The sequence below is a fragment of the Mytilus edulis genome, chromosome 14 (assembly GCF_963676685.1).
Source record: "Mytilus edulis chromosome 14, xbMytEdul2.2, whole genome shotgun sequence".
Taxonomy (NCBI): Eukaryota; Metazoa; Mollusca; class Bivalvia; order Mytilida; family Mytilidae; genus Mytilus; species Mytilus edulis.
The window spans coordinates 6001253-6022660 of NC_092357.1; the positions used below are offsets into that span (position 1 = coordinate 6001253).

General features: G+C 32.5%; 1 protein-coding gene across 3 annotated transcripts in view; it reads left to right on the forward strand.

Annotated features, from left to right (window-relative positions):
- LOC139503907 (cys-loop ligand-gated ion channel-like) overlaps positions 1 to 21408 on the forward strand; it is a 47397-nt gene that overhangs the window by 1479 nt on the left and 24510 nt on the right. The window contains exons 1-2 of one of the 3 annotated variants that reach the window (XR_011659220.1): positions 10048 to 10182; positions 11041 to 11205. The exons of the other annotated variants lie outside the window; for them this stretch is intronic. The gene's annotated coding sequence lies outside the window, so the exon portion shown is untranslated. Of the gene's footprint in view, positions 1 to 10047; positions 10183 to 11040; positions 11206 to 21408 lie in introns of those variants that run through there. 3 annotated transcript variants of the gene reach the window in all.

A 21408-nucleotide genomic window follows, 5' to 3' on the forward strand; every position in this document is an offset into this window, starting at 1 on the left:
TTTTTGATCCTTGATAATCAGCAGTTTGCCAAGAAATTGACTTGATGAAATTATTCCGCCGTTAATTGTTTTTAACCTTATTGATAAAAATGTATACACTATGTCCCCTGATAAAACGTCAATAATAAACGAAACGCGCGTCTGGCGTACTAAATTATAATCCTGGTACCTATATAACTGATAACTATATACAGAATTTTTCAACAAACTCCAAACAAAGAGAGTCAATTAGTACAACAAATAAAAAAGGAACAAAACCAAAAGCTAAATGATATATAATACACTTATAAACAGGCATATAGAAATGATATCTATAGATAAACTGATGAAAACACATATAAATATTTTTTTATCAAGAATACAAGGTTTAGAACTTGCTGCGTCAAAGTGGGTTTCATCTACATAAGATCAACTAGTACTGTTCTCAATAAAGTAGTTCGACAACCAAATAAAGTCGTAGACAATTAGTTACAAAAAATTCCAAAAGTTTATTCTAAATCTAACGAAGCTACCTTTAGCAATTTATGCAGGAGAGTGACAGTGAGGGGGTATATTTAACCTTAGTATGAACAAAAGTATATAGCAAAATTGCAGAGAAATCTTTAAAAAAAAAAGTTTAGTTTCACCCCGCTACCGTTATATGTACGTTTCACAGTCATTGGTGATTTTTTGATATCTGAATGGTTCTATTTGCTATTTTGATAATTTGATTTTGATGACAGTTCTTTGCATGTTTCTGCTCAATTTAGTATGGCCCATCTACGAAAATAGTAGGTTTTTATGCATATGTTTGTCGGTCTATGTGTCAGTGACTCCGTCCATCCATTAATCCATTCATCCATTTATCCATTCATCCCTCTATATCATTCTGCTTTCGGGAAGGTTATCAAAATAAAGTTTGGTTGAGGGTAGTGTGTGTTTTCACATCAACTTAAAACTATGTACACACTATGAAGATTACTATTTACAATACCAAATAAAAGTTTTGACCTATATTTCACAGCTCACTGAACATATACATATGATAACGCGAGCAGAACTATTTCACAGCTCACTGAACATATACATATGATAACGCGAGCAGAACATTATGTCCTAATGAAACAGTGTGTTTTTTCATACCTGGGGCGCTCAATTTTGCTCAATATACTAACTAAACAGTTGCGATTTTTTTGTGCATTTTATAAATTGCATACTGCTGATTTAGATTCTGAATTACAATGACGGACTATCATCGTTTCTTAAGACCATACTCACAAATAGTGTCATGAGAGAGCCGGAAATTCCATCCCTGAAATTTTCTTCCTGGATCGTGATTCAAACCAGGAACCCTTGTGTTAGTAGTCCGATGCACTAACCACTACACAACGGCTCATTTATCTTACTGAAAAAAGATTAACATAATATGACTATTGATGGTAGAACTATATGATAAGGATACAAAAATATATAGGCTCTTTTATTAGATACAGGTATGGAGAACGCTGTGATTCCCACGGGTTCCTTTTCAAAGTTAACAAGATATGAGTAATTGCTGATGAATAAATTTCATTAACGGATTGTTTCAGAGTCAATATTTTATGTAATTAGACATATTATGTAGGACTATAATTTGCGTACCCTTTCGAAGCATCTGCGATAACCTGTATATTTTGGTAGGGTTAGTGTTGCTCAGTCTTTATATTTGTGTTCTGGTTACTGTTGTTAGTCGTTTTTGTTTGCCATGTCATTGTCAGTTTATTTTGTTTAACTTAGAGTTTGAAACCTTAGTATTTGTCGCCTTTCTTTTTTATCAAGCAAAGTGTCCGTATAAGGTTCAGCTAGCAATTAAGATTCACAACAATAATTTAACTAAACTAAAAGTCGGCGCAATTTGTACTAAGCATATTTTGATGATTTTATTTATTACCAAATTAAACACTGTTGTAAGGTCTTTAAATATAATTGTCTTTAGGTTGCATTTCTGTAAATATTGACAATGCAATTTCTCATAGGAACTCCTTTTACGGCTAAAACTGTTCCACTTTTACTATGAAGTTTTGAAAAAAATCTTATCCTAGAATTGAAAGTTCATTTGCTCCACAATTTTTTTCAAAGGTCAAAAAATAGGGCTGTGCGGCATATTTTTAACGTTTATATGCCCTGAACTTCTCAGAGTTTAAACTTACACTAATTTTCTTAACTACCCCTACCTCGAATGAAAGGTTACCACAGATTTCATTGTAAACAATATGCACGTGTTTATTTACTGGTAACATTCCCAAGTTCTGTCTCTGCGATATGGAACACAGAGAGCATAACTGGGAACCAGTATGTAAACAAAATTAATTTTCTATGAATATTCAATTTCTCCCCAAAAGAGGCGTGTTGTCAGAAACAGCTGTATTTACAAAGTGCAACCTTTATCGGTATTAACTCTTATGTTGATTAATAACATAATGTTTATTTATATATCTACACTTATGAAAATTCCTGTCAATATTTTGCACAAGCTCATGATTTTCTCAAAATATACTTTATGATATCTACTGATTGATAAATTAAGTGGTCATTCTGTTGTTTATTTTTGCAATCAAGCATTTTTATTCGTGCTCAAACAACTTGTAGACATGTTAGTGAACGATTATAATCTTAATAAAAATAATGTAATGGAAAGTTCATTTTATAATACAAAGTTCATTTATATTATTGCGGAGTATTGAATGTTATCGATTAGTAAGATGACAAAACAAATTTCGATTTTTCTGCCTTGTTATGAAGTTTGCATAGCATTGTTCTCCAGATCATTTCACGAAATGACTGACATAGTTTTAGATCATTTTGCTGTTCTGACATCTGCTATATCAGTATTACACGTGCTTTTCTCAGCTAGTTTTTACTGGTAACATTTGTCTTTACCTTTGTTAATAACTAACTAAGATACTTTTTGATCTGAGCGTCACCGATGAGTCTTAGATAGACGAAGCGCGCGTCTAGCGTATTAAATTGTAATTCTGGTACCTTTGATAACTATGTACTAGGGTAAGTTTTTCAAAATCCAATCTGCAATTCTTGGGCGAACCGCTACTCTTGAAAGTTGTTTGTATTATATTGTTTTGTTAATTACTTGCTGATGGCAGATCGTTGGAGTGTCTGTTTCAACAATTAATTGATGGTGGTAGGTCTATGGTAGTGTCTTGATAATAAATTAACTTCATTTCACAAAATGCATATTTATAATTTAGCATGCTGAATAAGCACTTGTCTATTATCTTTTCTAGGGTATTATAGATTGAGATGCATATTGTGATACTTATCGCTAAGAATTATTCTCCATGACCAGACAATGAAATATACGCATATCTATCTTTTTTGTGTATCAAAAATAAGTGCAATGGCAAAAATGCCTATTTCCAATGACAACTTAAAACGGAAAACCCTTTTACATAACAAAATCAATTGCTTAAACACGTCAAACGAATGAAAAAGAACTGGCATATTCCTTACCTGGTTTCTGTTTTTCCTTATGGTGAAAAGGGTTGATTTAACCTGGTTTTATAGCTAGCTAAACTTCTTACTTGTATGTCAAACTTCAGATTGTTAGTACTTTCTTATGATTTGTACTTTGAAAAAAAAAATGAATGTAAGAAAAAAATACTGTTTATGTTTATGCTGTTTTAAGTTTTTATTCATTTCAAAATATTTGAAGATTAGTTTGAATAATAGTTTATAATTTAAAGCGCTTTTTATACGACCGCAAAAAATGAAAATGTTTTGGTCGTATATTGGTATCACGTTGGCGTCGTCGTCTGCGTCGTCGTCGTCGTCGTCCGAATACTTTTAGTTTTTGCACTCTAACTTTAGTAAAAGTGAATATGAAATATTGACACAAGGTTTATGACCACAAAAGGAAGGTTGGGATTGATTTTGGGAGTTGAGGTCCCAACAGTTTATGAAATAGGAATCAAAAGGGGCCATAATAAGCATTATTCTTGGTTTTCGTACCATAACTTTAGTATAAGTAAATAGAAATCTATGAAATTTAAACACAAGGTTTATGACCATTAAAGGAAGGTTGGGTTTGATTTTGGGAAATTTGGTCCCAACAGTTTAGGAATAAGGGGCGCAAAGGGTCCAAAATTGAACTTTGTTTGATTTCATAAAAAAATTGAATAATTGGGGTTCTTTGATATGCCGAATCTAACTGTGTATGTAGATTCTGAATTTTTTGTCCCGTTTTCAAATTGGTCTACATTAAGGTCCAAAGGGTCCAAAATTAAACTAAGTTTGATTTTAACAAAAAATGAATCCTTGGGGTTCTTTGATATGCTGAATCTAAGAATGTACTTAGATTTTGATTATTGGCCCAGTTTTCAAGTTGGTCCAAATCGGGGTACAAAATTAAACTTTGTTTGATTTCATCATGTGTATGTAGATTCTTAATTTTTGGTCCCGTTTTCAAATTGGTCTACATTAAAGTCCAAAGGGTCCAAAATTAAACTAAGTTTGATTTTAACAAAAATTGAATTATTCTTGGGCTTTTTTGATATGCTGAATCTAAACATGTACTTAGATATTTGATTATGGGCCCAGTTTTCAAGTTGGTTCAAATCAGGATCCAAAATTATTATATTAAGTATTGTGCAATAGCAAGAAATTTTCAATTGCACAGTATTCAGCAATAGCAAGAAATCTTCAATTGCACAGTATTGAACAATAGCAAGAAATTTTCGATTGCACAGTATTTCGCAATAGCAAGAAATTTTCAATTGCACAGTATTGTGCAATAGCAAATATTCTCATTGTCCCTGAACTAGTACACATTGTGAAAAGGGCAAGCTGAAGCACGTCTCCGGATGCATGATTTGTCTCGCTGTGTTGAAGACCCAATTGTGGCCTTCGCCTGTTTTTTTTATCTTTGGTAGGTTGTGGTTTCTTTCTCTAATTCCCCATCTCCATTTTCAATTTTATGTACAGTATATGATTTAAACATGTACAATTACATCATCTTAGTAACCGGTGGACGTTCAACTACTTTTTAAATTATAGGTACTGTAATTTGTACATCCACATTTACTATGTTTATAAAAATCCTATTAACAAAACAACTGTTTGTGATATAACAATGTTATTTTTGAAGTATCCCTTTTACCAGGGCGTTAGTCATCTCATCTACAAATGTACTTATTATTTACATTGCCTTTGTCATTTGAAGACAAACATCGCCATAATAAGATGTGTAAAACTTCTCTGTTTCTGTGGACATTTTTATCTCTTAGCTAAAATCAAATTTTCTTTTGTTTACATGATATACTGGGGAATTACAAAAACAAACCTGGTGTGCTTTCTTATCTTTACAACTCTAGATTAAAAAAGATAAATCAGAAATAGAATACTATATATTTTGCAGGTAGTGCTAAGCTGTAGTTCATCTGATAATACTTTAGTTCAATAAAAGAAATTGTTAGAGATATATGTAATGTGTTTGAGCTATTGATTTTGCCGTTAAGAATTTTCTCCGGAGTTCGGTATTTTTGTTATTTCATTTTTTGTAAGTCTTATATCATGTAGAAAGACAACCAATATGCTTACAAAATTGAAACATACTTTGTTATAAAGACGTTCTAAACATTTGTTTTTTGACAAGATCATTTTTTACTCATGCTAAGTATATCTGTATTTGAAACAAAGATAAATTCTGCACACTGCTTTGAGAAGAGAAGTGTTAATTTAGCAAAGACTATTAGGGGAAAACAATGGTGATATTACACATCACAAGTGTATAGCAAAGCTTATGACAAAAATACTACTAATCATGTTTCAGAACTCTATGAAAAGATTTCACTTTGCAAGATATGAACTGTTGAATCCTAATTAGCTTGTACAATATAGGTGAATTTATTACCTAGCATTCCATGTATTATGCGCCGTTTGCTTTTAAAAACAAAAATTAAAAATAGACCATTGTCCCAGGTTAGGGGAGGGTTGGGTACCGCTAACATGTTTAACACCGCCACATTCTGTATGTTTGTGCCTGTCCCAAGTCAGGAGCCTGTAATTCAATGGTTGTTGTTTGTTTAGTGTTACATATTTGTTTTCCGTTCTTTTTTGTGCATAAATTACGCCGATAGTTTTCCCGTTTGAGTTGTTTTACATTGTCATTTCGGGCCGTTTAAAGCTGACTATGCGGTATGGGCTTTGGACATTGTTGAAGGCCATACACTGATCTATTGTTGTTAATTTTTGTGTCATTTGGTCTATTGTGGAAAGTTTTCTCATAGTCAATCACACCGATGTGGTGTTATTGACAATTAGAAAACTCTCCCCACAAACATCTTCTTTTTTATATTGAACCTTTGATCCATTAATTTTCAACTTGTACAAATTGGAAAATCCTTAACAAATAAAGAGACATTATTATGAAAAACTTTAAGAAATAATTAGCCGTTTCAGAATCTAAAGAATCATGGGTAATTTCATTGTTTGTACCCAAAAATGAAAATAACGCCAAGTCATTGGTTAAATTTCCATTGGTTATGACATTTTTAACCAATCAAGACGTTGTGGTGTACACTTTTGAAAATATTACCCAGGATGCATTAGTTTCTGAAACGGCGAATTGGCAAAACAGCTTTTGTTAAATATAATTGGCTGCATACTACAGATTGCAAATATCATAAATCAAACTTTGCCTATTAGTAGGCTAAACAGACATGTCAGAAGTCATAACCATCCACTTTCAGGGGCGTAGCTGAGTTGAAATTAAGTGCAAGCATATATTTTTGGACCATTTTATGATGAAAATGATAAATACCCTATCTGTTTCTTACTATACCATATTTCAAGAAACGATAGTAACATCCTAGTGGGTTTCGTAATTTGGAAATCCGGGAACAGATAAAACACAAAATGACAAGCAAAAACTTTCAACATTGAAAACTAACTACAGATGAAAAACACGGACCCCGAAAAAATGTGGCGACCTCCGGTGCTCCGAAGGTAAGCAGGTCCTGCTTCTTGCAAGACACCCGTGTTGTTTCTCACGAGGGTCATTTTAAAATCAAATGAGAGGTTTCTACGACAACGGTAGAAGGTCATTTGTAACACAGATACCCTAGGTGAATCAAAAGTCTTTTGGACGAAATGACAATGGGAATACGAAATCGAACGGCTACTTTTAAGTCTTGACTTATAAGTAAGGGAAATAAATCTAAGATGTTTTCAAGGTGATTTTATTGAGCCTGTATAATTAAATGTTAATACTGCATGTAAGACTTAAACTAAAGTATAGACTAGTTAATATCCAAAGTCCAAATATCTATTTTTTGCCAAGGCAAATGATCTCACCAATGTAAATTCTTTGTATATACATGTATATCCGAAGCCGACTAAGTTACTACAGAAAGTCAGGAAGGGGTGGGGTATTTATATCATAACATATAAAAGTAATATTGTTTTTTTCATATTCTAGTTACCTAGATGGGAAAGAGTAGTTTCCATACGAGTTTGGCTCCCATTTTTGCTGCAGTAGGTTGACTTTTGTTTCATGTTTTGACAACTCATCATTTGTTAGGCTAGACATATCAGGATAAGGGGGGGTCAAACAATGTTATTTTCTTTGCAGTAACGTCTTGTGAAAACGATGTACATGGCTCATTTACATCTTTGCTGGGCAAATTAGATAAAACGTTTTGGCTTTCGTTATCCGCTGCCTTCTTGCTAAAATAAAAATCTAGCTTCTTCATTTTTATTTTTATTTCTACCGGGGTTAAACTTTGTGTCGTGATTGTAGTTGCAAGTACAGACACCGCCAGACACAATAATCCGGAAAGACTAAAGACTATCCGAAATTCAATTTCAGGATTTTTTTTTTTTTTTTTGTGAAAAACATGTGCAAGCAAATGATTTTTTGCGTAAAGGCAGCTACGCGCCTGCTTCATAATAAATCGATGTCTTGATAGTTATCAAAGGTACCAGGCTTGTAATTTAATAAGGCGACGCGCGTTTCGTCTACATAAGACTCATCAGTGACACTCAGATCAAAATAATAAGAAAGCCAAAAAAGTACAAAGTTGAACAGCATTCCCAAAAGTTGTACCAAACACGGCTAAGCTTATATATGCCTGGGAAAAGAAAATCCTTAGTATTTCAAATAATTCTTAATAACGATAATTTACGAATTATTTGAAACACAATGAGTTCCAACCTAACATCGAGTCAGAAAGTTCAAATATAGCAAAACCATCAAAGGCATTTTTTTTTAGAACCAGAGAGTCTTTGACATACCCCTGGTTCACCAGAGAGTATTTGAAATACCCCTGGTTCACCAGAGAGTCTTTGACATACCCCTGGTTCACCAGAGAGTCTTTGACATACCCCTGGTTCACCAGAGAGTCTTTGATATACCCCTGGTTCACCAGAGAGTCTTTGACATACCCCTGGTTCCTCAACTTTCTGCTCAGACACTGGTGACGTTTTACACAGTCTGAGTAAGATTTGCAATACGGAATTAGTTGAAAAATAGTTTTGGGGATATATTAATGGAACCCATTCAGAACAGTTTGGATTATAAATGGAAAGAACATCATAAATACATCGGACTGTGAAATTAAATGGCTTTGCTGTGGCTTTTTGACAAGAGTCTGAAGGAATCCACATATGATTATTACCACTACGCGAGTAAACAGTATTTTGGAAGACCCTCTTTCACTGCGAAAAGTCATTTTAACGATTAAATAAGCATGGGAAATTATTCCATTTGTTTTAACGTTATACCGCTTTTTCTTATTCCCGCCAGTACTTTTCGATTTGTTTATAGATTGAAATAAAACCGAATGTTGATAAATTTCTCAAAATCCAAATGTGCCACAATATTTACAATTGATGAAAAGATCTCTCTCTCTCTCTCTCTCTCTCTCTCTCTCTCTCTCTCTCTCTCTCTCTCTCTCTCTCTCTCTCTCTCTCTCTCTCTCTCTCTCTCACCCTTAATTTACCCTGTATCTGTTTTATACAGTGTTTTTTTTTCATTTCAATTTATCTCTATCTCATTAGAACGTTCCGCTCTTATTAAAATTAGTCTCCTTCATTCTCATTAATTTCATTTTAGTTCATTATTACATAATATATATGTTCAGTACTTTATAAATTTGGAGTCTTTTCAATTTTCGTTGACGCCATTATACTTTATGATTTAATGATTTGCACTAACGAGTTTATTGCTCTCATCCATCAGGATTTTGATGACGTCATAGGAAGAGATTGATTTAAAGATACTGATTACGTGCACCACCTTGGATGCCCATAATCCCCCAAAATTCATTGTCACGTAAGATCTATATAAAGAAAAAAGGACATGTAAATAAATAAACTGCAGCTTATAATCAAACAAGAATCAGAGCAATTTATAGAATTTCCAATTAGTTTTAGTTTTGCGTCACTGGTGAGGCTTTATGAAGACGAAACGGAAACGTATGTTAAGCGTACCACATTTTAAGCTTGTTATTTTTATGAATTAGAAAAAAAAGAATTCTACTTTTCTTTCTGCTTCAAGCCTTTAAGCGAGACCAAATGACGTAAAAGTTAGCAGCTGTTTTTAAACATGACTATTTGCATCTCTGATGAGCCATGAGGCTTCATGAAGACGAAACGTACGTTAAGGGTATCTAGTTATAAGATTGATATTTTTATGAATTATAAAAAAAAAAACGTTTTTCTTTCTCCTTCAAACCTTTAAACGAGACCAAATGATGTGAAAGGTAGCAACTTTTTTAAACATGGCTATTTTCAAACGGTGACCTATAGATATTAATTTCTGCGTCATTTTGGTCTCTAGTGGAGAGTTGTCTCATTAGCAATTATACCACATTTTCTTTTTTTATATTATATGGTGATATATTTAGTAATTGATATGTGTTTAATATGTGATGAAAGAGTCCTAATTATTGTTCAATCTATAGGAATCCTTCTTATCATATTATTGCCTAATTACACATCAGATCGCAGTGTCATATGTGCAAGGCATTAAAATCATACATAGACGAGTGTGTTTGCATTTAATTATATGTGTCCTTGGTGTGTTCTTGGTGAATTACGTTAACGTCTAATGTGATGTACATTCCATAAGCTAACTAGCTAAACTGACAACACAGTCAAAAATCTATAAATAACAAGCTTCTATCTAACCGAGACTTTGGGGCAAACAAGGTAGGTTATGTTTTCTTTCAGAGATTGTTTTCATGGTGATTTAGGTCTCGTTTTGATTACAAATGTCGCGTGACCTTGATGAGTGGCTGTTTACTTTCAGTTTGATCAGATATTTTGTTTTCGGTTGAAAATTCTTTAACAAAACTGTCTTCTGGAAATATTTAGCTAGTGTAAATAAAATTATAAAAAATCAAAATGATTCTGCGGAGTTTTGGTACAGTTTTGTATGACATTTTGTTGAAATTTAAAAGATATCTTAAGAATATACTTTGGTGAATTAAAAAAGTATTTGAAATTGAAACTATAAGTCGGACGAGCATTAGTAAGGGAACACAATAAGCTAAAACTATTGATATATCATTTTCGAGGTATATGACTTTTTTAGAAATGGCGGGAAAAGGCTGACTCGGACTTTTACCTTATGTTAACATTGTCATTACTTGGGTCTCAAATCATATGAAAAAAAGAATCTGTATGTCTTTTGGGAAGCAACCTTTTATGAATTATTGAAGTCTTATGCAACAAAAATGTGGGTGTTTTGGAGCAAAAAATTCCACCCTATATTTTTGGAAAAAACACAAGGAGTCCAAATATTTTACAAAAATTCCTAAACCTCACCTTAGTACATTCTTAATATTTGGTAAAGTTTAATGTTGAATGCATTATAATTATAGTAAAAGATGAGGTGTTACTTTAGTTCATAGTAACCCTTCAACTTTCTTTTCATTCAAAACTTATTTATTTAATATCTGTTAACTACTTGACCACCATACCAAGCTTCAATTTTAAATGTTTTAAAAGCACTCAAGATTCAAATATTCATTTACACGCAAATTTAATTAAAAAGAATCAACATAGCTTTCAGGTTTCTATAGAAAATGAAAGGCCAGATTGCTGGAAACTATTCTTGACATGTAAAGGTTACCTACCATTAGGATGGGGAACAGTGAATCTGATATTGTGGAGCTACCACATATAGACCACCACAAGAGATTAGAGCTTCATATAAAAAGGAGAAAAAAGGCAAGTCCCGAGTCAGGACCCTCTGGCCTTAGTTAGTTTTGAGTGTTTTTTTTTAATTTTATTTCAAATATATGTTTTGAAGTTTAATGTGACGTCAATTTTCAGTGAATAAGTAAACACAATTTTATTTAGGAGCCAGCTGAGGACCATCTCAGTGTGCAGACTTCTTCTCGCTGCGTTGAAGACCCATTGTTGAACTTCGGCTGTTATCTGCTATTTGGTCATGTTACTGTTTCTTTGACATATTCCCTATTTCCATTCTCAGTTTTATTTTAATAGATTACACTTGTTTATTTTTTTCAATTCAACTTTAAATTACAGATCTGAGAGTTTTAGTAGAATGACAAAACAAAGGTTGTTTTTGCAAGTTTCAAAAATTTGAATAAGAATTTCAAAATGCATAAATTTAAAAGTAGAAACTAAGAAAAGACAAAAAGTAAAGGATTATGTACTTTAAAATATGTTTTGACTTTCTATCGTCTTTATAGAAGAACTTGTGCATCCGTCAATAAATATAAAATACTCGTTACTTGGTAACGTTTTGGGTGAATACTTTAAAAAAAAGATGACACATTAAACTAGAAATTTAGAAAACAAGAAACACTTGTGTACCATATCAATGTTTCTTGTCCTTGTGTTAATATTGCATTAACTTTTACCTATAAGGAGTCTATGGTGAATGAGTGGAATTCGAAGTTCATCTAGATATGAACAGTTATTTTTTTTATTTTGTAAAACATATTTCATATTCCAATATTGTATACATTAGAACACAATTATTTTCATTTACCTGTGTACACTATTTTATTTTACGTCTGTCTGATATCTTTTAAACTCTAACCCCTTATTCTATTGATTTTGTATTTACATTGGATCGTATAACAAATTTATTCTTTCAATGTTTGTCCACTTTTTTGTGTTAATATGTCTTTTGATTTAGTTAAGCCATTTGATAGCGTGTCTTTCTTTGGTGTGATGTTACACTATCATTTCAGGTAAGAGAGACAGATGGTGCCAATTTAAACGGTTAAACCTGTTGCATTTGTTTGCACCTGTCCTAAATCATGAACCTGATGTTCAGTGGTCGTTTGTTGATGTAGTTCAAAAGTGTTCTCGTTTTTTTTTATATAGATTGGACCGTGTGTTTTTCTGATTAAACTTTTTTCCGCTAGTCCTTTTGGGGCCTTTTGTAGCTTGCAGTTCGGTGTAATCCAAGGATCCGTGTTGGAGACCGTATTTTGCCCTTTAAAGGTTAACTGTAACAAATTGTGACTAGGTTGAAGAGTTGTCTCATTGTCACTAATTCCACATCTTTTTATATCTATGATCACTAGTACGTCAACATTGAGGATGTGAGTTCGAAGTCGCTCGACGATATGTGTTATATTTCGCTTTTTATTTACAAAATTTTATAGTTATCCTGTCAAAGTTGGTTGTGCTTTCCTTTGTTCTAAACCAAACACCGAAAAGTGTTTTATTAGAACAAACAAACAAACATATACTGCACATCTCATATTTATTCATATCAAATAATGTTGTTTGTATTTTACCCTATCACGAGAGTTTGTGTTTAAATTTTCCTTTTCAAATTATGCTTTGAAACAGTACATCGAAAAACATGTTGAAAAGGTTATTTGTGTTTTGGAGAACAAAATATGGTAACCTTTTTTAAGTAGTTAGCTGTCTAATTTAGAGGGATTTATTACATTCATTTACCTGAAATCAATGCAACGTTATCGTTTTGTCCTGTAAACGTAAACTGTACTATTATTTGTCTGTTTGTCTTTTTTCATTTTAAGCCATGGCGTTGTCAGTTTATTTTAGATTGATGAGTTTGACTGTTCCTTTGGTATCTTTCGTCCCTCTTTTAATAACCTTTAATACTCATAACTTCATTATTTGACTTTTACAGAATCTGATGATAATTCTATGTAGGTAGTTCGTAGTTTAAGTACGAAATTTCGGTGCATTCTTGTTGAAAATAAAAGTGCTCATTTCAGAGTTATCACCCTAAATTGAAAGTCAACTCTATGCACAAAGAATTGGAAAATTGGACTAATTAAGGCAAAAAGATAAGGTTAACTTTCATAAGACATAATCGTTTGAGGAATCAATCATTTTTTAACCAAACGCCAATATATGATAATCGAATGATGAAAAGCTGTTCACTTTGTTTTGTCTATGTATATATACAAACATAATTCAAACATGAAAGTAATCAAACATTCTTTTGAACATATGATCATTGTTTTAGTAAGCCATTATTAAGTAGTTTTTCGGAGATAGCTCTTTTAAGTTTTCCTTTTAAAAAACTTCAGAACTCATCCGAGCAATGTTCTTTGTAGAACCTCTGTATTGTTTTGTCGTTTCATTCTTTCCATCGCCCTTGAATTAACTAGTGTTTCACAAAAGTCAGTACAACAATCTGAATTCTTACGTCGGTCATACGCCATATCATCATGTAAATGGTGCTTCAAATCAAAGACCTGAAATATTTAATGAGTTTGTATTACCGTTTTATAAATTTTGCTTCAGTTTAAAATTTTCCTTCTTTTGATAATTACTTTACTTATAAAGTGGATATTTGGCGCGTTTTTTATTTTGTCATAATGTGACTTTTATCATTTGTCGTCAGTTAACATTGAAAACATAGTCTTCTCCACTAAATCACAGCGCTTATTGAAAACATAGTCTTCTCCACTAAATCACAGCGCTTATTAAAAACATAGTCTTCTCCACTAAATCACAGCGCTTATTAAAAACATAGTCTTCTCCACTAAATCACAGCGCTTATTGGAAACAAAGTCTTCTCCACTAAATCACAGCGCTTATTAAAAACATAGTCTTCTCCACTAAATCACAGCGCTTATTAAAAACATAGTCTTCTCCACTAAATCACAGCGCTTATTGGAAACATAGTCTTCTCCACTAAATCACAGCGCTTATTAAAAACATAGTCTTCTCCACTAAATCACAGCGCTTATTAAAAACATAGTCTTCTCCACTAAATCACAGCGCTTATTGGAAACATAGTCTTCTCCACTCAATCACAGCGCTAATTGGAAACATAGTCTTCTCCACTAAATCACAGCGCTTATTGGAAACAAAGTCTTCTCCACTAAATCACAGCGCTTATTGGAAACAAAGTCTTCTCCACTAAATCACAGCGCTTATTGGAAACAAAGTCTTCTCCACTAAATCACAGCGCTTATTGGAAACAAAGTCTTCTCCACTAAATCACAGCGCTTATTGGAAACAAAGTCTTCTCCACTAAATCACAGCGCTTATTGGAAACAAAGTCTTCTCCACTAAATCACAGCGCTTATTGGAAACAAAGTCTTCTCCACTAAATCACAGCGCTTATTGGAAACAAAGTCTTCTCCACTAAATCACAGCGCTTATTGGAAACAAAGTCTTCTCCACTAAATCACAGCCCTTATTGGAAACAAAGTCTTCTCCACTAAATCACAGCCCTTATTGGAAACAAAGTCTTCTCCACTAAATCACAGCCCTTATTGGAAACATAGTCTTCTCCACTAAATCCAGGCGCGGATCCAGAGAGGAGGTTCCGGGGGTTGGAACCCCCCTTTTGTTGCACGATCAATGCATTTGAATGGGGACGTGTAATTAGAACCCCCCCCTTTTTAAAATGGCTGGATCCGCCACTGAAATCACAGCGCTTATTGGAAACAAAGTTAGCCGCAATCATCATTGGGCATCTAGTTTGAAATATGTCCGATAATACAAAGATGGTGTTTTCTGCTATATGTAAATCAAAATATGAGAACCACGTTTATAACATTTAAATCAAATACTGGTTTCGTGAGAAATAATGTAATGGCATTAGGCCAATTTTATGTCATGAACATGTTTTTATAATTGAGATGATATTGTTGACAAGCTTATATAAGTAAGAAGTATTCAGTGCCCTAACATCACTTAAAGTGATGTTTTGCCACAAGCAATGTATGAATGCACGCAGCAGCAGTTCATCGATATGTATGTTTTAAGCTTAAAGAACATTACCCATTCCCGTACTACTGGTGTCTTACTATGTAAAAACTATTAATCATGATCACTAAAAGCAATGCTGATCTCGACGATAGGTATTCCTAAGATAAAACGATTGTTATTTTACATGTCGACCAGTAATTTATTAAATAAAAGTATTATTATATAAAGTATTTATTTGGTAGTTACTAGATATAAAAAGATGTGGTAATAATGCCAATGAGACAACACTCAAACCATGTCACGATTTCGATTCGTAAAAGTAAACCATTACAGGTCAAAGTACGGTCCTAAAAACTGAGCATTGGATCATACCGAACAGCAAACTATATAGGACCTAGAAAATGACTAGTGTAAAACCATTCAAACGGGAAGACCAACATTCTTATGAACCACATCAACAAACGACATCAGCTGAACCTCAGAATCCTTTATAGGACAGGTGCAAACAAATGCAGCATGTTAAAACTTTTTGCTTGGTACCAACCTTCATCCTTATCTGAAACAATAGTGTAACAGCACAAGAATGAAATTATAAGTAATTACGTAAGGCCAACATTTTAACATTGATTTGAAACTTAAATAAAGTATTCCCCTATTGATAAAGTACAATACTTTTACCATAATGACGAACTATTTCAAAAATTCAAGGACTAGTGAATGTGAAATTTAATTGAATAAAATATCTGTTCTTAATTGGGCTTTGATGTCAGCCAGGTCAATCGATGAGGACACAATTTGTTCATAAGGTAAAAAAAAGTTCATGCCTTTCATAAATTTATTATTATATTCGCTAGTTTTCAAGAAAATAGACAACATTTATATATATATATACTGGTGATACCATCAGGGACAAAACGCCCACCAGTAGTGACATATAAAGTACATTCTCATTGGTGTCCTTTTTTTATAGACACTGAAAAAAACACTTTATTGATAACGCTTATAAGTTTACTTTAGATAAAGAATTATTGCTAAATATATCGACCAGTAGTCAATATCACGATGCCGAAAGTATATATGTGGTTGTAAATGAATGTATAGATAAGTAATAACGTAAAGTCACACTCCTACCATTATTATTAACCCGGGAAGAAACTCTAAAAAGTCCCAGTGAATGATAATGTAAACAAATTAAAATTTCTGCTCATATCTTGTCTTTTATTTCAGTCAGTTTAATAGATGAGGACACAATTTGTACATAAGATAAAAAATCATGCCTTTCATGATTATATTCGATAGTGTTCAAGAAAATAGACAACATTAATATATATATATATAGCTAGTCAATCCATTTTCAATGTACAAATGGAGTAACGATTCAAGGGAAATGGCATGAACTTCAACCAGATCGAAAATAAGGCCTTGAAGTCATAACACTTTTTTTGTACTCATACTCCACAACCAACCAATCAAAATACTGGATTTCATGTTTCGAGCATCATTTTTGTGCTCCAAGCACAGAGAAAAGTTTTATTACTTAAACCCCAGAGGCATTGATAGCGATAATAGTCTCCTGCAAGAACGACCTTTATAACAAAACTTTCCTTATATACCGTGATCAGATACGACCATTGTAAATGCAATAAAAGCACTATTCATATAATTGCAAATTTATCAGTCTAACGATTTAGTATACGGCAAATTGATTCTCTTAAGAATATGTCGCATACCAATTTGAAAACTATAGCAAATTTAATTAATTAGAAATACTGATAAAAATCATAATTAACTTTCCATGGGCATCGCCAATCAATATTTACATACATGAAGTCACTGCATTTGTATTGTCCGTTATATTACCATATAGGCATCTTTTACGATAACCTTTTAAGTCGGCATACAGGACAAATTCAGTAAAACTTTTTGTTAAAAGAATATTAACTCTTTGTGTTCATTTCTACCACATACTGTAAACCAATTATTTTCGCGAGCGATTTATTTTCGCAACTTTCGCGAGGAGAAAAATAACGCGAATATAAATCGTCGCGAATAAGTAAATCGTTATTAATCTACATCAAGTAAAAAAGAAAATCGCGAATTTTAAAAGGCGCGAAATGGACTAGAATTGGTAAAACGCGAAATAAAGTATCCGCGAAAATAAGTTCGTTTACAGTATACGAGATAAAGATAAAAGTTAGACAGATATACAAAGTTAGCGCCAATTTTTACATTTTTCATTTGCTCTTACTGCCTAATATTTGTTTGATTTTCAACATGATTTGATATTGAAAATATTAGACAATGACGTCATAAATAAGTTCAGCAACGTTACGTGTTCATTCACATACGCGTCAAATAATCAATAAAATGCACGCACATGCATTCATGATCGTGCATATATATAATGGAACCTAATGCAACTGTCATACAAGTGAAAAGTTTAGCTAGCTATAAAACCAGGTTTAATCCACCATTTTCTACATAAAAAACATGACTGTACAAAGTCAGAAATTTGACAGTTTTTTATCCATTTGTTTCATGTGTTAGAGCTTTTGATATTGGCATTTGATTAGGGATGTGTTGTACCCGTAAAAATACGTTTACTTATTATTTTACTTTATTTCAATGTCTCCACAAAAACACATAGTACACAGTTAATACATCCTAGAGATAAAATGAATAATGGAATTTTATATTTCATCCACTCTCCGACGAGGTCTCGCTTGATGAGGTCAGTATTAGAAGTAAAACAAAAATACATCTTTCTATATGTATTTAAGGATGTGGATGATACTAAAGGGGCATTTACTATTTATAAATAATAGGAAACTGAATGGGCCATGCCTCTATGTTTCACTCTTCATGAAATATCGACTATTCATTATGCATAATCAAAAGTATATTAGTCGCACTTTATTCACTCTGTTTTTCTAAGAAAAGTTGCCTATTAAACTTATAACTGAAATATGACTAACTGAAATTGAATCAAACATCTACAGATATAGATTGTAATACTTTCAAACAATAAAAATAAAAATTGATGAAACATCAAACATGACATTCAGAAACCTTTTATACTTGACAGTGGCTATTAATCAGTTAATAAGATATGCTGCTGTTCAAAATAACATTCTTGACATTGCATACATATCTTTATAAAAATTTGTATTGATGTACTCGGTTGTATGTTATTAAAGTTGATACCAACGTTTCTATTATAGCAAAATGTGGTTATCTTCATTAATCTGAAGAATAAGCCACATAAACCACGATAGCTCAGAAGAGCATACCCCCCTGTTGATTTAGTAATAAGTCGGTTTTCATTATAGCTATCATATCAATCATTAGAACCATCAAGATAGTAGCTATATGACGTCATTCAAAGTTATGCTACGGAAATTAGAATTTTCTGAGTGTTAATTTTGACAGGAGATGTAAATTTGCATATTTTTGAAGAAAACAGCAAAATTTATTGCCGAATATCATGACCACAAATCACGTAGCTCGTAAGTTTGATATATTATTGATATAATGCATTTGATATACACAATCGTTCGTGTTGATAAAAGTAAGTTTCAAGTATGCCCAAAGTATCCTCATTGACTTATAAGTGTTAAAAAATATTTTTTGCAAAGTGTCAAGGATAATAATTATAAGGAAACCTTCTTTTTCGGCAAAGTTAGTTTCATCGATAGACACGGTTCTACTGAGTTGATGCACCTGATTGTAGACTGTTAGTCCCCGATGGTATCACCAGTCCAGTACCCAGTACTTCGGTACTGGCGTGCAAATACGGATTTTTTCGTTTTTTAATTTTGCTGTTATAAAATGCTAGAAATTATTTACAATTGAGGAATGTATCTCACTCATGTATAGCTCTATACCCTTGCCAGGCTTTGGCTATACCCTCTGCACCTTTTGGGATTATAGCGCTGCATCATTTTATTAAGCTTTGTGATTTGCAAATATTTTGGCATCGAGCATCACTGAAGGGGCATTTATTCTCGAAACGTGCATCAGTTACAGAAAAAAATAGTACCGTGCATGTAATTAAAAAGACCTACCCGGAGAAGTTATCACTCTCTAACTGTTATTCATGAATTTTGGTCTATCATCTATATTTCAACCCTTTTTATCATAAGAGACACATTTTCTTTTGTATATGATATAACCCGACTGATATGAATCACACATCCTACAATCGATTTACTAGCATATAGGCTAAACTTAGTAGGTTTTAAAATTCAACGTCGTACACAGTATCCAATTGTGCGCAATAATCAGATTTAAAGCAGTAAAAACCACAAAATCAGAACAAATAAAAGACCATCACGAAGCCAACGTTCTAGAGTAGTAGGTCGTCTAGTATTATCATATATATATATATATATATATATATATATATATATATATATGTGTCTTTTTATGAGAAGTGAAATAGAATAGGTCTTCATCATGCTCTGTATATCTACATATTGAGATACTTATATTCAGAAAAGTATTGCCCTTCCTTGTTATCATCCTTTGCATTTTAGATATAATTCTTGTTTCACGCTTGTTCTTTTGAAGTGTAATTTGAAACATTGCAGACATCATTATAAATTACTGATGAATATGATAGTGCAATTGGTTTGTACTTTTTATATCCATTCAGTAATTTATGTTAGTAATAATCAATTATAATTTGTTTTATAATGCCTGTAATATTTAAGAGTGCTCTTTTCTTTTTTCAAGATTAATTTTCAAAAACGTTAGTACATTCTATAGTCGATTTTTATGAAAAAGCATGATCGATCTAAATAAGTTAGATTTGTAATTTTCCAGAGCCTTTTTATAAGATACAACTACATGCACACTTATTGAAAAATAGATATATAACGGAAATATGTCAATTATAACTACTCTTATATGAGAGAGGTTCGAATGAAAATGTCTTCATCAAGCAGTTCGGACATTAAAGTAAAATAACTATCCTGGTGCCAGTTTTAACCTTTAGGAAGCCTCAAGGAACTAAAAATGTTTACGTTAGGTATCTTATTTCTCTTGAAATAAAATTAACGGTATCAATTTTCTTGCACCAGATGCGCATTTCGACAATACATGTCTCTTCAGTGATGCTCGTGGCCAAAATATTTGAAATCCAAAGCTTATATAAAAGATGAAGAGCTATAATCCAAAAGGTCCAAAAAGTATAGCCAAATCCGTGAAAGGAATCAGAGCTTTGCATGAGGGAGATACATTCCTTAATTTATAATAATTTCTATCATTTTGTAACAGCAAATTTTAATAACACAAAAAAAATCCGTATTTTCATGCCAGTACCGAAGTACTGGCTACTGGGCTGGTGATACCCTCGGGGACTAATAGTCCACCAGCAGAGGCATCGACCCAGTGATGAAAGCTTTACGGAATTTCGGACTCTCAATGCTCTTCAATTTCATTCTTCTTTCGAACGATTTTTATAGACAAAACTAGCATCTGGTGAACAAAATTGGTAATCCTTGAATTTTTTATAAGCCCTCATATTAAATATGCATCGATAACTGCTTTTGGAGTATGAACTAAAGTTACTGCTAGGAAAACCCAAAATTTAACAATTAATTCAGTTATTTAAAATAAAATATAGGTGTTCATTAATAAATTCATTCACATTTACCTTGATCTAAGATCAATCATGATTATCGAGTCAAGTAGATCTATATCTAAATGTGTCAAAGCAGAAGATATTTCAATAATGATCAATAGTATACAAGTATTTGATAGTTGAAATTTCATAGAGATAGATTGTTCAAAGTTAATGTCGTCGCCTATTTTCTTTTGCACTACTCTTAGAATTTGTTTTCTCGTATCTGTGTGTGTCTAACTCATACGAACACAGTTGATAACCATCAACATTGTTGTGAATTAATATCATCTTACCAGTTTGAGACTTCTTTGAGTATTACAAATACTGTGAAGTTTAAAAAGTCGATCTAATGAAAAATTGTTCTACAGAGATAAGTGTTCAATATTGACACATTCAGCCAAATCCATATCATAATTAGAATGCATGCAAGTAAATTAAAAGAAAACTAAATTTTAATGTGCGTATTGTTATGCGTTTACTTTACTACATTGGTTAGAGGTATAGGGGGAGGGTTGAGATCTCACAAACATGTTTAACCCCGCCGCATTTTTGCGCCTGTCCCAAGTCAGGAGCCTCTGGCCTTTGTTAGTCTTGTATTATTTTAATTTTAGTTTCTTGTGTAC